General features: G+C 40.2%; 2 long non-coding RNA genes and 1 pseudogene across 3 annotated transcripts; all 3 read right to left on the bottom strand.

The window, feature by feature from the left end:
• Nucleotides 1-2,037: 2,037 nt before the first annotated feature.
• On the bottom strand, nucleotides 2,038-2,710 carry LOC116137895. Of its 2 annotated transcripts, none has more exons than XR_004129243.1 (3): nucleotides 2,627-2,710; nucleotides 2,462-2,553; nucleotides 2,038-2,357 (listed from the first exon to the last, which is right to left on the bottom strand). It is a non-coding gene; the product is annotated as an uncharacterized LOC116137895 (long non-coding RNA). The 2 variants fall into 2 exon arrangements; XR_004129242.1 differs by having other exon boundaries at nucleotides 2,650-2,710.
• Nucleotides 2,711-2,957: 247 nt separating this feature from the next.
• On the bottom strand, nucleotides 2,958-3,640 carry LOC116137897. The gene is made up of 4 exons (XR_004129244.1): nucleotides 3,585-3,640; nucleotides 3,384-3,449; nucleotides 3,105-3,173; nucleotides 2,958-2,984 (listed from the first exon to the last, which is right to left on the bottom strand). It is a non-coding gene; the product is annotated as an uncharacterized LOC116137897 (long non-coding RNA).
• An 11,477-nt stretch (nucleotides 3,641-15,117) lies between these two features.
• LOC116137884 overlaps nucleotides 15,118-19,385 on the bottom strand; it is a 28,439-nt pseudogene continuing 24,171 nt past the window's right edge.

The raw sequence follows: 19,385 nt of genomic DNA, 5'->3' as shown, positions 1-19,385 counted from the left end.
AATAATCTTATCATTTATATATTAGATATTAAAATGAGTACAATTCACATGATTATAAGTTTTACTTTTGATAAGCAACTTTTACTTTTGATAAGCGACTTTTAAGCTACAAATATCGTGCTATAATATATATATAGTAAAAACAATTTAACAAAAAAAACATATTATTATTCAAAACTAAAATATTAGAAAAGAAAATAATAAATATATGTTTTAGAATTTATTAATTAAGGGGATAATAGAAAATTAGAGAAATAAAAATATAAGAAATGGTAAATTTAAATCTTTATAATTTAATTTTCAAATTGAAAGAATGTAAACTAATATACAAAAATATTCATGATTATTTTTTCAACTACCTTATATATCTATGGATGACAAAATGGGATCAGAATTAAATAGGATATTATAATTCATCAAAAGGGCTTGGTTTATAGTAAACTTTTGAGTCATTAATAGAGTAAGTACCCTTATCAAAGAATAGAGAAAAAAGAAATATTAATTAATTAAACACTTTTTAAAGTGATCCTAGGAATACGATGAAAAGCTAGCGAGGGATGCAGCTGGATTGCTATAAGTTACAGGAAAACTGGAAAAGAATTTTCTAGCTAGGTTACTGGTGCTCAAGACTTTTGAAACTTGTTGGATCTTTAGCTGCGGATGCGATTGTTTTTTGCGTGCTTGTCATGGGCGGCTGCTACTGTTGATTTGTTGCAAAAGGCGGCATTCACGTCAAAACAAGGAATTGAAGAGACATGCACGAAGAATTTGAAGCCTCCATAGCTTCACATTTATCTTCATTATTGGTGTTTTGTTCCGTAGACTTAGGTTTTGGTTAGAAATATTGTACAAGGCTGATGCTGAATGAATCGAAGATTTCAATTAAAGCAACTGATTCAAAATATTCTAACCAAATGTTGTTGAAGATAGATAAAAACAAACAGAATATATATATGGTTATGACGATGATAATCTGTCTTTTAAGGTGCGTTTGGTTCAGAGAATATTTTATTATTGAAAATATGATTTTCACCCAAATCTTTTGTTACTTGATAACCAAACAAGAAAATATTCGGAATTAAAGATAGATTGGGAGTTATCTTTCCTGAGCCCTAACTAAACACACCCTTAAGAATAAGATTTGGACCGGCAAGTTCCTTCTTAGACTTTGATTAGACGGGGGAATGGGAAAGGAAAATTGGACTGAAATAATTTTTACTTGGTCAATGTTTACATGGGATCTAAAGTATTCTACGCAGGCTTTTTTCTGTTTTCATTTTCAAATTACTTCTTTACTTTTCAACAATCTCCTTCTCTCAGAGAAGCATCGCCGTCCAAAACCTCAAATGCAAGAAAGCAACTAACCATCTTTTTTAATTCAGTCGAAGCACCACAGTTTCAGAAGCCAATTAACCACCGTTTGAAATGATAGTGGTTTCATGTTCTTGAACAACGTGAAGCTTTTTTTTTTTTTTTTTGGTTATTTTTAACTAAATAATAATCAGTTGACTCAATATAATATTAATTAATTAACACTTCTACAATATTTAAACATCATGATAAGCGTTAAAAGTAAGACCAATTTATTATAGTTTAATATGTAGAATTTACTGACCAATCAAAGGTCTTTTCTTATGGTTTTATGCTTCAGTACCGTTGATTAAATCAAATCAAAGTCTTAATTTATATGTTTAAATATAGTAAATCAATTCGGTACCCACCCTTACAAACCCTACTGAAACATCAAATCGGTACCCTTACAAACCCTCAATCATAATATTTGCGAATGCAGTTTTTCCATGACGCACTAAAATTGATTGACAAATACACCGGGGGAGGGTCCATTTCATGCGCAAGATTCAACATTAAAAGTACTGTTTGGCATTATTATTTTAGTCCAATTTTGTATTTGAAATTGTAACAGTTGACAATTAAAGTAACAACAAAAAAATCAACATATAATATATATAAAAGAAATTGAAGGGTGAACAACGACAGGATTTATCTTCTCAAACATCGAATTGGAGCGACGTTTAATTTTATTTTTTCAGATAATTAAGAGGTAAAAGATAATTAACAGGTCGATAAGTCCAAAAAAGTAACATTGGATCATTACAGTACAAAATGGCAACTACTTCTCAGCAGCAATATAATGAACTCATCATAATTTAGAATCCGGAAGATAACATGCATGCGACTCTATTCTTTTAACGAATGAAATGAAAAGCAGAAAGTTCTCTTCAAATTACAGGAGATTATGTGCGTAACTCCTATCCTTGGATATAAATTGGTAGATCAGCATTTATTTTGCCTGGCTTTTTCTCAGTTGTTTTCTGTTTCCTCAGTGATATTTTTTCCTGCAAAGAAATTAACCAAAAATTCTGTAAGACATATGATTTAGCAAGACCTTATAGCTACAGGTTTCTGTAAGTTTTTTTGTTTTTTTTTTTCCCCCAATTACCGCTAGAGAGAGCTCCAACCGTCTAATCCACAGTAATTAGCCAGTTCATGTTTCCGGTTGCTGTCTGTGCCCCACAGCAGATTATCATTATCCTGAAAGTAATATTTAATTATTAAAGCTAATTAGAACTGTATAATATATATTCTTATGAATATAATATCTTACATTGGTAATCAAAATATGCGTACCTGAAAGGAAATGTTGGATCTTTGCTCCTGATCAAGAGGTAACAGCTGGGAATTTAGAGTAGTTATTTTCTCAGGGAAAGATGTGAGCTGGGTGGAGTTGGATTCTAGAACAGGTGGCAATTGAAAATCCAAACAACGAGTCTTCTGAAAATTTATCATATGAAAAGTAAATTAAAATAAAGTTATCACATCAGAAGATAGATCTATCATACATTCATACTGTATATAGATGAAGAAATTGTAAAGGTTACCTCCTGGGTAAGTGTGTATGTATCGAAGTCCAGGCCAAAGTCATTACATGTGGGATTTACAGAAGTAAGTTTTGCAGCCAGGTACTGAAAATAAGATTAAGATGATGATGATGAGAATGATTAGTGGTTGATTACACAATAAATTAAGTTTAACTAAATGAAAAATCATTGTTTAATTAAGGTATATATGTGTTGAAGGGTTACCTCTACTTGAGACTGTAGGGTTTGGACATATTTAATAATTTCATCCAATATTAAAGCCTTGCCTGTTACCTGTTAATATATGTAATTCAAAGGAATCAAATTTGGTATTCAAACAAGGAATGAAAAACATGCCAGCCAATCCTTGACCCTTGTCCACAGAGTCAAAGACGTCTGCCAGGCATCAATTTGGGATTCTTCTCTTGCCAGGCCCACTCAAATTTTGGAATTCATAGGAAATTAAATGAAATAAACTTAATATTCCGGAAAATAGAATGTCACCTTATCACACCCTGGAACAAGTGATTGCAATAGTTTCATCCTCACACTAATTTTTTGTCTTCTCACCTGCAAATTCATTTGTAAAAAGAGATACAGATATTGAACAGAAAGAGAGAGTAAATGGACCGGCAAATTGAGAAGAAAATAAGCTTTTTAAGGGGATAAAACACTAATTAAAGAGTTGTTTAATCACTTAATTACCCTCTCAGCTAAGCTGTGACTGTCTGTTGCTTGACCTCTCCTTGCTCTTACATGGATAAAACCACTTGGAACTTCTTCAGGAACTTTCTTCTGTTTCTTTGGAGCACGTTTCACCCTTCTGTCCTCAGCCTTTCCTGGGTTACCACTGTACTTTCTTTCTTTCTCATCACCTTTGCCTACCATTTCCACCTAATAATCAAAATGAAACCAAAAGATCAAATTCAGATATTGTTCACGCAAATTAAGAGTAATTTTGAAGTTGTAACTAATAATAATGCACCTTCATTTCCATGCTCTTTCTCTTCTTATCCATTGAGCTGAAACCCACCTGAGAAACTTGATCACCTCCAGCAAGCTCACCCACCATGGCTGATGAAACTGAACCTTGTTTTACAATAAAAGAAAGGTCAGTAGTAGTAGTACTAGTACATGAAGAAGAAAGTTTAACAGTGGAAGTTTCATGGATTTGAGGATGCAAAGGAATCTCCTGAAGAGATTGATGATGATGATTAGGCGGAATATGAGGAAAACAAGTTTCGGTGGTAAAGGTTGTAGTCTGAGTACTATTATGATTATCATGAGATATGCTATGCATGTTGTTCGAGGTGTTTGGCACAAGAAACGAGTCAAGAACAAACTGCTGCTGGTTATAAGAAAAGGCTGCCATTTGATAGTGATTGGAATTAATTAAGGGAGAAAATGAGATGATACACAAAGATATGACACTGCAGGAGCAGAATGGCAGTGGTTCTGATAAATTACAAGCTGGAAGCTGCTAGTGCTTGCTCTCTCTATATATATAAATAAATAAATATTTGAAAGAATTAAGAGAGAGAGAGAGAGAATTGATGTGATTAGTTTTGGTCTTGGGTTGCAATTAAAACATGTCGTTTTAATTTCAAGTAAAATTATTAGGTCTGTTACTGTAGGTGTGGGCCTGTTGAAACAAAAGAGTTTCGTTTTCTTGTTATAAAATTAGATAGCTGACAAAAGAGTGGTATAGTATTATTTACGTCAGATTCTGATTAAAGAAGCATAATGTGAATCCCCATAAATCTTTTTTGAAAGACTTATAATACAAATTACAAAGGAAAAATCACATCTGATAATTCAGTTTATTGGAAGAGTAAAAAACCGCATCTAACATAAAACATTGGTCGGTTTGGTTTAATCTTTTCCACTATCCTATTCATATTATTTTTAAAATACCAATTTGTTTTCTTACTCTAAAAATATTATTATATTTTATCCAACTATTTTTAAACCTTTTAAATTTATTAATTTAACCAAATACCAAAAAAAAAATTTAAAAATTAATAAAAATACCCACATACATCCATATTTGTCAGATTTCAGCTACTACCGTTGAAAGACGGCTAGAATCTAGTATAATGACACATTACCAACTAGATCTAACCAGTAGTATGCCAATCTATCATTTTTCGACCAGATCAACAGCCAGATCTTTGGCCGTAGCTGGTCATCAATGATGGCCAAGATATGACCGTCGTTGACCATCAACAACGGCCGTCGTTGACCATCAACAACGGCCATCGTTGACGACCAAACATGGCCAGATCTGGCCATAGATCTGACATTTTCTAGTGGATCTGGCTGGAAAAATGTCATCTCGGCGTACGACCAGCTAAATCCAGCTGGTCATGTGCCGATACGACGACTATGGCCACCCTCCGATAGTGGTGGCTGGTTGTTGGTATTTAATGGGTGGATGGGGCTATTTTTGTAATTTTTAATGTTTTTATTACAAAGGTGTTTAATAAATCAACAAACCTAGGGGAGTGTTTTTGTTAATTTTTAAATCTTACGTCGTTATTCTTACCCAACTCTAAAAATATCCAAAATACTATCCAAAATATTAAAACAAAGGCACCCTTCCTATATATATATATATCCTTTTGTAAAACTTAAGTTTCTCACACATTGTCTTCCCCAATTTAATTTTCTTATTATTTCTGCCATCTCCTACATAAGCACAAAGCAAGGTTTGGTGAACATGGCGGCTTAGCAACAGTATAGCGTTTGTGATGCGCCAGTGAACAATTTGGCGCGGCGGGGACCTTCTTAAATTATTTGTAACGATGGAATTTTCTTTTACTCTTTTGATGTGAATGTGTGTGTGTTGTGTTATGCCTGTAAAGTTAAGGCTGAAGTGGACTCTCGTCAGCAAGAGCCAATCAAGATTTGGGAAGGTTTTGTTTCGTCCAGGCGTTGCCACATCACGCGGTGACGGAAGAGGTATAGTTCTTATCAATGTAGCAGGTGAACGCCAAACTCGCAAGTGGTCAGGGATTATCCACCTGCCCAAGCCCTACGCAATTTGAGGATATTTCTCGTGCGGATAACCAATGGGACGCAAAGAAAGATTTACACAGTACCTACCCACTTGCAGATTTGTAATTATTACCTTGAACTCTCCCACTATAAATATAGGACACCCCTCTCATTTACTGGATTGGCTAATCTTAGTCTAAAATAGCTTACACACTTTCTCTCTCTTTTTGTATTCTCTCTAGATCATAATTCAGCTTGCCGCACGCGACTTGATTTACCCATCTATTAATACAATAGCAGTGGACGTAGGATTCGCTTTTGAGCATCTGAACCAGTTTAAATATCGCTTCTCATTCATTGTTTCATTTCATGTTTCCTTATCACGTGTGATTTCTAAGTCTGTTTAGCACTTTGCACGTGTGAGCCGTTGGTGTCAAAATCAAGCATCAACAGTTTGGCGCTAGAAGGAGGTCCTGATTTAGTATCCGCTCTTCGTCATAAATCTCTGACTAATCGGTCCTACCAATCAGCAAATGACTCGCAGTTTTGAATCTGAGCGAACCAACTATGACAATAAGGAAATCCCCCAGGTACAAGGGGACATTTCTCCCGAAGTATTGTCAGTCTAATAGAGTATCATGGCAGATATTCCTTCAGGCTCGCGGCTCGACCCAACTGTTATGAGTTACCTGGAGAGTTTCAATAATACTCTCCAAACGGTTAGCCAAAGTCTAGACCATTTGAATCGGGTCATGCCACCAGAATCCAATAAGGCGATGCCACCGCAAAAAACATCTGCAGGTCTCGCAAAAGCGCGGAAAAGGGCGAAAGCCAGTACCACGCGCACTGTAGTGTGTCAAAGAAAGGGAAAGCAAATGTCAAACAGTAGACCAGAGGGCTTCAAGGGACTAGTGACCACCGGTGGCGCAACGGGTAGAATACCAGTGGCATTGCGACTTGGCGACATGTCAAAGCATGAGCCGTCCCACGCCACGTCGCATGGCCACTCCCACAAAAGTGCAAGGCAGGGAGATTCCCAATATCGCCAAAATAACGAACTCGATCGTCGTCATGCAAGAAATCCCCATCGTCCACAGGTTGGTTCGGACCACCGCAGGATTGGGAAAATTCTCCGAATCATTCAATGTCATCACACGTGTAACGACTCCATTCTACTCATATTCTTTTAAAAATATACATAGTAATAATACATGTAAGAAAGCATAAAAATTGGGCCCAAAATTTTCTTTTATTAAACATACACATTCTTTATACAAAAGGTTGTATCATGTACAAAAACATCAATAACAGGGTGGACAGTGTAGTCATATCCCTTCGCTTGCCGACGCCCATCCGACTGTATCCTCACCTAGATCCTGCAAAACATAGAAAAACAACGGGATGAGCACAACTAAGGCTCAGTAAGTAAATCCTCTACTCATCTATTCCCGTAACTCTCTCTCTAATTCTTTCCTTACAATTCTCATTTACACTCTCTTTTATACTCTCTTTGTTTGCTCTTTCTCTTAACTCTTTTCTACTAACTCTCTATTAGTAAGTCACGACTTCATCTTACCGAAGGCACGGTCGGGACTCGTTCCCACTCTTCGTGACTTCTACTCTTTCTAGTCGATCGGACTCGGTTATGTATGGATTCGGAAACTGTGGCCATGTGAGTGTATAGCTCTTTCTCGGATACTCTCGGGTATAGCCCTCATCCGCATGCACTCTCACGGGCTACACCACTTCTCTCTCTTATACTCATGCCGCTTTCTCAATGTGGCGTACATGCGGGAATACTCTACCCATACTCACAGGTTCCCCATCGCACAACCTACTTTACTCACTTATTTAGCACTACTTTCTCTTTAGTCTCTAGTGCTCATTCTCTCTATTATTTGAGTAGCTCAAACTCAATTTCTCTACTCTTTCTCAAACTAACACTCATAGTGTAGCTTATACTAAAAAATCTCTACTCTCTCTCAAGCTATAACTCAATACACAATTAAGGCACATGGATGGTTTATGCTCAATAATGAAATTAAGAAATGTCAATATGCAATGTAGCAAGAATTAAGGTTCACAATTCATGCTCATACTTCTCTTAGACATTTCATCAAATAATTCATGTGCATGCAAAATCTCAACTATAATTACTACTCTACTACATTCTCTAGCCATCCAAATTGGGAGAAAACTCCCTCAAATAACTAGAAACCCTAACAAAGAAACACTTCCAAATAGGTTTACAACAAACTCCCTCCAACTTCTTCTATCAACCCAACTCAACCTCATAGAAGTTCAACACTTCTCATACTCAACATAATCAATAAGAAATAATTACTAATCTTTTCTCATCTCATCTCAACAACATTACACATACACAATCTCTACTCAAATGAATTCCTAGGGCTCAAATGAATTCCTAAACCTCAATTTAAATTGGATTTACTTGTGCAAAAGTGACTTCTCTAGCACTTTTCCTTTCCCTTGTTGTCTTGTCTTCTCTCTACAACTCAAAACAACAACAACAACAACAATAACCAAATAAGACTTCAATACAACCTTAGCAAAACTCACATCTAAAGCAAGAATGCTTACCTTAGGATGCTTTAGATGAAATCTCTACTCAAAATTACTCAAAAGCTCTCTTAAATCCCTTAGAAAACTTGGAATAATTGAAAGCAAAAATTGAAAGAGAGTAGAGAAGGAGAATGGCGGTGGAAATGGATGAAATGAGGGTTTATTACACTTAACCCTTTTTAGCTCATGAGAAAATCATCACTTCCCAACTTTGCCCTTGCTCTTTCTTGAAAATTCCATCTATATCCTTTGATTTATTACACTTACACCCCCATATTAACCTATTCTCCATGTAATTTTCTTGCATTTCACTCCCCATTTTTCCTGCTAAATAGGGGTAGAATGGTCATTTAACCCTTATGGAGAAATATCTAGAAACTTCATTAAACTTGTCAACTGGCCCTTCGTCGCGGCGAAGAAATTTTCGTTGCCCCGACGAAAAAATACAGAGTCGACACTGCCTTACTCAAAGCCAACGTCGCCACGACGAAGACTGCAAAACAAAAATTTCCTCAACTCTCAACCAATTTCAAGGCAAACACTCAACCAACTCAATATACAAACTCAATTAAAGCTGAATCAATAAACATTTAAGCAAAACAGCAAATCTTAAGTACGTACCTCAAGTGGGGCATTACAACACGGCTCCAGCCAACGTGTGTTAAGGTTTACCGGAACTTCTGATCGAGTTGAGGAAGAGCCTGATTTGCAGTCTTTCCTCAACCATAACCGTAAAGGTCGAACCCACGTTGCGAAAAGTGATCAATAAGAGGCTCTGCTGCCTCAGATTAAGGAACTATAACGAGTGTTGGATCAGCTTAAGGCTCAACAGAATGAGCGTGGAAAGGTCGTAGAGGCATATCCCTTTTCTCTAGCAGTTTTAGCTGCCCCTTTCCCATCAAGATTCAGAATGCCATACATGCGGGCATTCGGTGGGAATTCAGACCTGCAGGATCACCTGTACGAGTTCAACGACCTCATGGAACTCCACCAAGTCTCCAACTTGGCCAAATGTCGTTGCTTAGCAGTTACCCTGACTACCCATGCCAAGCGCTGGTTCAGGTTGCTTCCCGCGGGATCAGTCAGCTCATGGCCTTAAATGAGCTCATCATTCCTTAAACACTTTTAGGCGAACAGGAAGTTCTTAATGTCGTTGAGTTACCTGAGCAACATATAATAAGAGATGGATAAATCCCTCCAATATTATATAGACAGATTTCACACAGAACTCTACAAAGTGACTCACACTCTCGAAGAGTCTGTTTAGACTCTCATTATCGCTGGAGTTCGCTCGCAGACAGATTTTTGGAAGGAACTACAATTCGAGGACGATGTTTCCCTCACTCGCTTCTACAAACTCACCAAAAAATACCTCCGAAATGAAAATTTCGTGGCTGCTTTCAATCGCCATGACCCCGATCCCTCAAGCAGTGCTCCAAACCGAGGGGAGAATAGGAGGACTGATCGCAGATGGGCTAATGACTATTAGCGGAAAGAAAAGAAACAGCGGTTTGAGCCTAAGAAATCTTATGCCTCAGTTCCTTGTTGCGATCACGACAAGAATAATATACTCCCTTGAACGCCTCAGTATAGGTCATTCTAGATAAGTCAGAGGAGGCCAGCTTGCTCGGAGAGCCAAGGCCCATGAAGAATCCCCCCTCAGCCAGAAACAATAAAAAATACTACCGCTATTATAGGGATAATGGGCATCACACCGATGAGTGTCAAGCTCTCAAGCAGGCAATCGAAGACCTCATCAAGCAAGGGCACTTCAAAGAATATGTTGACAGCCCGACTCCTGTTCGGGAGAAAGATCAAGAGGAACCAAGGAAGAAGCACCGTGGTCGTAAAGGACTCTATTGTGTAGGGATCATCTTTTGAGGACCACACCTCGCGAGGAATTCTCGAGGTGCCCAACAAAGATATGCTTAGGAAGCCCGTCATGACCCCGTGAGTGCAATGAACACAGCGTCGCGACCTGATAAGGTTCGCAAAGAAGAGGAGATCACCTTCTCTGAGAAAGATGCTATGCGATTGCATCATTCCCATGAGGATGCTCTCGTCATTGTGCTGAAATAAGTCGGTACGAAGTCCACAGGATGTTGGTGGACAATGGAAGCATCGTGAATATCCTGTTTCAGCGAGCTTTTGTGAAAATGCAACTAGACGAGGCAGACATGAAGCCTACCTCCATCCCTCTTCATGGTTTTATCGGGGATTATATGATTCCTAGGGGAACGATCTCACTTTTGGTCACGTTGGGAGAAACCGATGAAATGACCAAAATAACAAAATTTTTGGTAGTAGACTATCCGTCCACCTTCAATGGAATTTTGGGATGACCTTTACTGAGAAATTTCAAGGCAGTCACCTCCATCTACCAACTGAAAATGAAGTTGCCCATCCTGATGGGGATAAGGGAGGTCAACAGATCTCAACGCGAATCTCACGACCGCTACATAAGAGCAGTACAGATGGCGTGCAAAGGACGAGTAATACCAATTGGCATCCCTAAACAGGCAATGGCGATCAGTAAGATCGAGCCACAGTCCAACCCGCTAGAGGATAACATGGATCCTCGCATCCAAGAATGCCCTCACAGTTGGCTAGTCGAGGATTTATTTGAGGTATCAGTCAATCAAAATGAGCCGACATGAGTGTTGAGAATCAGGAGTAATCTCAACCCTCAGCTCGCTAAAGACCTGACAAGTTTCTTTAGAGAAAATGTTGACGTGTTCGCATGGACTCATGCTGACATGATCGGGATCAGCCCGAATGTCATATGCCATGCACTGAATATTGATAGTGCAGTCAAGCTGGTTTGCCAGAAGAGAAGAGCAATGGACCCTAAACGCTATGCTACCTTGAAAATCGAGGTAGATAAGCTCATTTTGAATAGGTCCATTCGAGAGGCGTTTTACCCGAGCTGGGTTACAAATCCGGTCTTGGTAAAGAAGCGTAGCGGCAAGTGGCGAACCTATGTTGACTTCACCAACCTCAACAAAGCCTATCCGAAAGACAACTTTCCCTTGTCAAGAATCGACCAGCTTGTCGATGCCACCTCCGGACATGAGCTGTTGAGTTTTATAGATGCCTACTCGAGATATAATTAGATTCTGATGTACGCACCGGATGAAGAGCATACCTCGTTTGTTATAAATCAGGGGTTGTATTGTTACAAGGTCATGCCCTTCGGCTTAAAAAATGTCGGGGCGACTTACCAGCGGCTGGTTAGCCATATGTTTTTCAAGCAGATCAAAAAATCGATGGAAGTCTATATTGATGACATGCTGGTCAAGTCGCATGTCGCTTCAAATCACATAGCACATCTCGCTGAGATGTTCAGCGTACTTCGAAGGTACATTATGAAGTTCAATCCTCTCAAGTGCTCTTTCGGAGTATCCTTAAGAAAGTTCCTAAGGTATATGGTTAACCAGATGGGGATAGAAATCAACCTCGAGAAGATCCAAGCTCTCCTTGATATGAAAAGCCCGACCAACCAAAAACAAGTTCAGAGTCTAAATGGGAGAATAGCGGCTCTCAATCGCTTCATATCAAGGGCAACATATCACTGCTTACCATTTTTCAATATACTCAGGGCCAACAAAAAGTTCGAATGGACTCCGGAGTGCGAGCAAGCTTTTCAGAGCATAAAAGAGCACCTCGGAAAGCCATCTCTCTTGTTCAAGCCTCTCCCCGAGGAAATTCTACTCCTGTACCTGTCCGTCTCTCAGCATGCAGTCAACGCAACTCTCATTTGGGATAAAAGCAAAGTCCAATGGTTGGTATATTACGCGAGCAAGCGACTACTGGAGGCCAAAATGCGGTATCCAAAAATAGAGTGATTAGCTTATGCCCTGCTGATCACCTCTAGAAAGCTACGACCCTACTTCCATGCTCACATAATCCATGTCTTGACTAACTATCTGCTCAAGCAAGTCCTTCAGAAGCCAGAGGCTTCGGGTAAGTTACTCAAATGGGCAATGAAACAGAGTCAGTTCGATCTGCATTATAGACCGAAAGCAACCATCAAAGGGCAGGTTGTTGCCGTTTTCATTTCAGAGTTCTCGTACAACCAAATCAGGAATCTGAGCAGTGAGCCAGTGAAGTCACCCAGGAAACTGTTTAAAAACTTATCGACCTGGAGCTTCTATGTAGATGGTTCCTCAAACAGGAAAAGAGTCAGGGCAGGTCTTCTCCTCTTTAGTCCCGAAGGGACTTGTATCCATGAAATTCTTCGATTTGGGTTCTAAGCTACGATCAACGAGGCCGAATACGAAGCGCTGCTCGCTAGCCTGCGATTGGCAAAAGAAATGAGGTCAAGCACCATCAATATTCATAGCGATTCCCAGTTGGTTGTCAATCAAATCTTGGGAGAATATCAAGCCAAGGAAGAAAACATGATCAGTTATCTAGAGAAAGCTAAGGCCGCATTCGAGTCTTTCAAGCACTTCATGATCAGAGCAATTCCTGGAGACAGTAACTCTATCGCAGATGCCTTGGCAAGAATAGCCTCATCGCTAGACTCAAATACGTCGGAAAGTATTCCTGTTTGATACATAGAGATTTCTAGTATCAGCTCGCCCGAGCAGGCCGTGACTACAACATAGTCATTTTCCTGGATGACTCCAATTATTTAGTATCTCCAAGATGAGAGTTTGCCCAATGACAAGACTGAGACAAAAATCTTGCGCACCAAAGCTGCTCGTTACACACTCATAGGAGATCAGTTGTACAAGCAAGGGTTTAGCGCCCCTTTTCTCCAATGTGTAACCAATGAAGAAGCAGACTATGTCATGAGGGAGATACATAAAGGGATCTACAATAATCACACTGCCGCACGATCCCTCGCCAACAAAATTGTCCGCCAAAGGTACTACTGGTCCCTACTTTAGGAAGACACTTTCAACTTTGTAAAAAAGTGTGACAAGTGCCAACAGTTCGCGAACATACTGCGAGCTCCTTCCTACCGGATGGTAACCATGACTAGCCCTTGGCCATTCTCCATGTGGAGAATTGATCTTATCGGGCCCATGCTAGCCGAAAAGGGAGGGGTCAAGTATGTTATGGTTGCAGTAGATTACTTCACCAAATGGGCCGAGGCTGAACCATTGGCCACGATCACTACCAAGAAACTCAAAGACTTCGTCTTAAAAAATATAGTGTGCCGCTATCGAATTCCTCATACACTTATCTCTGATAATGGGAAGCAGTTCGACAATGAGGAATTCAAACAGTTTTGTGATGAGTTGGGGATCCATAAAAAGTTCACCTCAGTCGCAAGACCACAAGCCAATGGTCAGGTTGAAGTTGTCAACAAGACCATTAAACACACTTTGAAGGCTAAGCTTGGCGTTGCCAAGGGTAATTGGGTCGATGACCTCCCAGAAGTTCTATGGGCATATAGAATAACTCCAAGAACCTCTACTTTAGAAATGCCCTTCTCACTAGCATATGGTTGCGAGGCTATGATCCTAGTGGAAATAGGGACTAGTTCGCTTCGGAGAGACCTATTTAATGAAACAGACAATGAAGCACTTCTGCATGCAAGTCTGGATTTAGTTGAAGAACACCGCGACAAGGCTTGGTTAAGGATAACATCCTACCAATAGCGTGCAAAAAGGTTCTTCGACTCTAAGGTCAGGAGATGAGACTTCTAGGTCGGCGACCTAGTTCTGAAAGAAGTCATTCTCGGTACAAGGGAACTGAGTGCGGGGGTATTAGGACCTAACTGGGAAGGCCCATACTACATCGCCAAGGTGATACAACCAGGGACGTATCATCTCAAAAGACTTAACAATTCTGAAGTATCGCGAGCTTGGAATGCTGAGCATCTTCGCCCCTATTACCAGTAATTTCGAACTCGCTCTCAATTTTTAATTTCCTTTCTTGTAAACATTGGAAATAAGATTGCTCTTAAGCAAATTCATCTTGTATGATCTTGTTCATTGCAATGTTTTTACAAGCTTTATGTTCGTCTATGTAACATTAGTCTTGTGGAGTACGTAAAATTATAAGTGCTATCACAGATGGCTAAAAAATATTTCTTTTATTTATATATGTAATGGAGACAAGTACAGAGAATTAGGAAATGCAAAAATAAAGTTAAAAGCAAGGCTATGCAAAAGCAGGAAAAAACGATCACTAGTGTCCACCTCTAAGCCCTACGGGTATGACCTTGGTATCCTTCGGTTGGTCGCTGACCACCTAGTCAGCTGTTGGGTCCTCTAGGACATATTCCTCCGGACGATCGTCCTATGGAGGAGGCTCCCTCATCCTCCTCAATGTCCTCATCAACGTTTGCCATAGAATTGAGGATGTTCTGGTATTCGATCGGAAGGTCGAAAAAGTGTATTCCTAGGTTCCTTGGCCGCAAGCTATAGATGGTCTGAATTGTCCAGTCTACGGCCTTCCTCTTAATTTCTAGGCTTTGCCACTTCATTTGATCAGTTAATGAAGTGACCCGCCTCTGGCAAGCTCAAGGTCCTTCCCCAATGCTTTCTTCTGTTTCTCGGTGTTTTTCCACAACCGAGCTCTTTCTTCCTCTGCCTTCTTGGCCCGTTCGGATTTTGCTTGTAGCTCCTGCTCTTTCTCGTCACACTTTTTGGTGAGTCTGGCCACTGCCCTCTAGAGCTCCTTGATCTCTTTACCTCTCTTCTCAAACTCGGCCTTTTGTAACTCTACTGTGTGAAGGACAAAGTTCCCTTCTAACAGGTATTGGTTCACCTGAATGTGATATGCTTTTGCTTGTATGTCCATAGCCACTAGGTCCTGCTTCAACTTCACATTTTCTTCCCTTAGTTCGTGGAGCCCCTGAGCAGAGTCTAGGTCGGTCTTCTCTTAGGCCAAGTGCAGGGCGAGCAGGAACTACGTGAGAAAGAAAAAAAAAAGGGTTAAACTCCATTGTTTTGAAAAACATAAAAGGCATGAAAACCAACCGATATTAGGAAATCCTCGACGAGGATAAGCTGCCTTACCTGGCTTTGCAGTTGGACCGCTGTAGTAATCAGGTTCACAGGTTGAGAGGCCATGAACTCTTCAAAAGCCGTAACAAGTTGGCATTCCAATAGGGTATACACCACCGGCTGCAGGTGTTCTGGAAGTTGTCCAATAGAGTCCAACATAGGTGTGTTTGCCTCTGAAAGAGCTAGCAACTTGCTAATCGACTCTTTGCCCGCTCTCCTTCAGGGGACTGTGGCCTCCTCTTGTCCCCTACGCGGGCGCTCCAGGACTATCAAAATGTCAAGTGCAGGCCTTGGGGTCATCCCCAAGTGGAAGGCCTGGTAAGGTTGTGACCTCTTGGGTTGCACCCCTGAGCCCTCTGGCTCGGACTCTGATTCTTCAGCCCGCAACTGTTTTCTCTTCTTAGATTTTTGGCCCACGGTTTTCTACTTGGGCGCGCGAGCAGCCACAGGCTGGGAAGTTTCCCCTGGTCATTCTATGGGTGTTTGCACACCCACCTGTGTCCCTCCAATGGGGGTATCGTAAGGATCGCCTTGGCTGGCTCAGTCAGGGCAACCCCGGGAAAAACGAACCCCTTGGTCCTTATCGTCGGTCTCAAGACTCTGGGTGGCATGGTCATTGCATGAAAGCATGGTTAGTGAAAAAGGTCATTGCATGCAAAAGAAAAAATTTCTAAAGTACGCAAACACTTACGAACTAAAGGTTCCAGAGACGCTTTAGAATTGAAGAAACTGTATTTTCTCAGGTTGGCGGTAGTCAAGAGCTGTCTCGAGTCACCACTTTGCTCAGGCAGATTACCGAATGCTACGATTCGGTTGAAATCAATCAGAGTCAACAACCTGATCATCTTATTTCTTGCAAAGAGATAGAAAAGTCCATTAGAAAGCAAAGGCTGAAGGAAAAGAAAAAAATTCACAAAATAAAAGAGGGGAAAACCTACTTGGGTCCCTAAATTGGTAGACGTCATCACATTGAAAAAAGAAACAATTTGGTTTCATAGACCCCGACATTACTGGGGTAACCAAATACGCCTCCCTCAATCGTAGATCGCTTTGAGAGGTAAAAAGAGTCTTTGTCCTTGCTCTTCTTCAAGTAATAGGAGCATGCAAGCTCCAGCGCAGTCAGCTGGCCAAGGTCATTCTCAGCACATACATATACATAGCAACATTTATCATATATGCGTTGGGCGTCAGTTGTAGTGGTGCAACCTCGAAGTGATCAAGGATCGATCTAATGAAGGTGTGAAAAGGTATCAACGCCTCGCATTTGAAAATTGTCTCGAAGATCGCGGCCATTCCACGCTAAGTGCGTATCGGTCCACTGCCTTTTGTATCTCATCTCAAGTGGCTATTGATAGAATCTCTTGCACGGGACCCGTTGGGGCATCCTACTCTTGCGAGCTCGTCCCCTCGGTTGTCCTGGTCGTTGAGGCATCCATTGCTCTTGAGGTCTGAAAAAAGGGCAACACGCAGAGATAACTCAGTCTTCGTACAGTATTTCATACGATGACGTGGAAGAACAAAAGAAACCCTAATGTACCTTCCTTAAACCCTAGAAAAAACCCTAAAAACCTTTGGGGACCACCCCCAAGGATTCGTGCCCTAAAATCTTACTCTTTATGAAAGAAAAAGCCTTCTCCTCATAACTACCCATACACACGCACCACAAAGGTTTACCAAACAGTTAACACCCACCATTATCGTCAAGACAAGCTATCTACAAAATAGTAAAAGAAAAGCAAAAGAGAAATCCTCCTTATCTCTTGGCTGCCGGGAACGGACTTTCTGTCACAAACAAAGGGTGCCCACCAACTGGAAAAATGGGAGATTGATCTCGTGAGAGCTTTGTTCTTTCTCTGAAGGTATGAGTTTTGTGACAATGCTTGAGGCAAGCCTGGGGTTTTATAGGGGGAGGAAGCGATGATTGATTTCCCTAAGGTAAGCGACGCTTGGGCAAAATATATTTCTCACCATTGATTGCGACCATGTGTCATCAATCCGCGAGAAGAAGTAACCACCATGCTTCGAGAATGCCAATCGACGTTTCCTTCCATTGGAACAACCAAGCGACGACTCGATTATCTCCTCTACATTAAATGCGTCATCATCCGCATTTAATGCTCTAAAAGGGAATGTCGTTTCAACATGGCTTGCATTTAATCTGCATAGCTGACACTTATTGTGCACTTGACATGTCTGTCAGAATAAAGATTATTTTATTAAATGGGTTAGCTGTCAAGCGCAACGGATAACATCTGAAGAGGTCGTTGGGGCAGAACACTCTTCGCTGCGTATCAATTTCGAGACAATGCGATTTCTTATACTTGGTAAAAATATGCTAAGTATTCTCAGGTCGTAGACCACGGATGAGATTTGAAACACATCGGTACAACACTGAGTGGGGCCTGATCCAAGTCGTTGAATTTGTGAAAGAAGGCCATCTCAGGTCGCTTGTGCTACCCTTAGAGACATGTGTTGCGACCTCCTTGCAGCTCGACCAAGCGTCATTCGGGACAAGTCAAGTCGCGGCATAATTATTAAGTTCTCAATGTTCAATCCTCAAACCTTAAAAACTAGGGGACTTCTGTTATGCTTGTAAAGTTAAGGCTGACGTGGACTTTCATTAGTAAGAGCCAATCAGGATTCGGAAAGGTTTTTTGTCGTCTAGGCGTTGCCACATCGCGCGGTGACGGAAGAGGTATGGTTCTTGTCAGTGCAGCAGGTGAACGTTAGGCTCGCAAGTGGTCATGGATTATCCACCTGCCCAAGCCCTACGCAATTTGAGGATATTTCTTATGCAGATAACCAATGGGATGCAAAGAAGGATTTGCACTGTACCTACCCACTTGCAGACTTGTAATCACTACCTTGAACTCTCCCACTATAAATAGAGGACACCTCTCTCATTTACGGGATTGATTAATCTTAGTCTAAAATAACTTACACACTTTCTCTCTCTTTTTGTATTCTCTCTAGATCATAACTCAGCTCGTCGCACGTGACCTGATTTTACCCATCTATTAATATAATAGTAGTGGATTGCTTTTGAGCATCTGAACCACTTTAAATATTGCTTCTCATTCATTGTTTCATTTCATGTTTCCTTATCACGTGTGATTTCTAAGTCCATTTAGCACTTTGCACGTGTGAGTCGTTGATGTCAAAATCAAATATCAACATGTTGAATAATGGATGTATAATTGTTGTTGGTAGGGGGTTTCTTAGTTTTGTTGTGGGTGATTCGGAATAGGCAATCAAATAAAAAGAAATAGTCAATTTCTTGTGGGTTCCCTTGTACCATCACCATCACTTCATAAATCTCTTGGTTCTTTGAAATACTAACTAGAGGTGGAAAAGTAACCCGCCCGGCTCGGCTCGCGGCGGGTTACACAATTTGGCGGGTCGTTCCTAACCCGCCTGCCAACAAAGGCAGGCCGGGTTAGGCCCGCCATTTTGGAGAAAATGGTTGGCCCAGTCCGGCTCGGCCCGCCAACCCTAACCCGCTAGGTTAGGCGGCGGGCCGGGCTGGGTTAGCCCTATTTTTTTTATTTAACTTTTCAAATTAATAATTAACAATTATAAATGAAATTGTTTTTAGTTAACTTTTCAAATATCAATAATTCAATTAAATTAATTTTTTTTTTGGTTAACATTTAAAATATTAATTCAATTTTAATACAATAAAATTGTAATATAAGAAAAATTAGACTTATTCATTTATCAAAAAATAAAATAAGAAATTACAACAATTATTGCCTCGTTAAAAACCTCACCAAAAAAAACCCAATGGGAGAAAAACTTGGTAAAGAAAAAAGAGTGCAATAATTGACAATTAATTTACAAATTACATTTTACAAAACAACTAAATTGGGGGTGGTTCACTAGGACCTCCCTCATCTGTATCATCTATATTACAAAATTGAAATGATTCTACTAAAGCATTGTCGATAACCTCGTATTGATC

Source organism: Pistacia vera, unplaced genomic scaffold, assembly GCF_008641045.1.
Source record: "Pistacia vera cultivar Batoury unplaced genomic scaffold, PisVer_v2 Contig337, whole genome shotgun sequence".
Classification (NCBI taxonomy): Eukaryota; Viridiplantae; Streptophyta; class Magnoliopsida; order Sapindales; family Anacardiaceae; genus Pistacia; species Pistacia vera.
The sequence above is the reverse complement of the archived record's forward strand: the minus strand, read 5'-3'. Positions and strand labels throughout refer to the sequence as shown.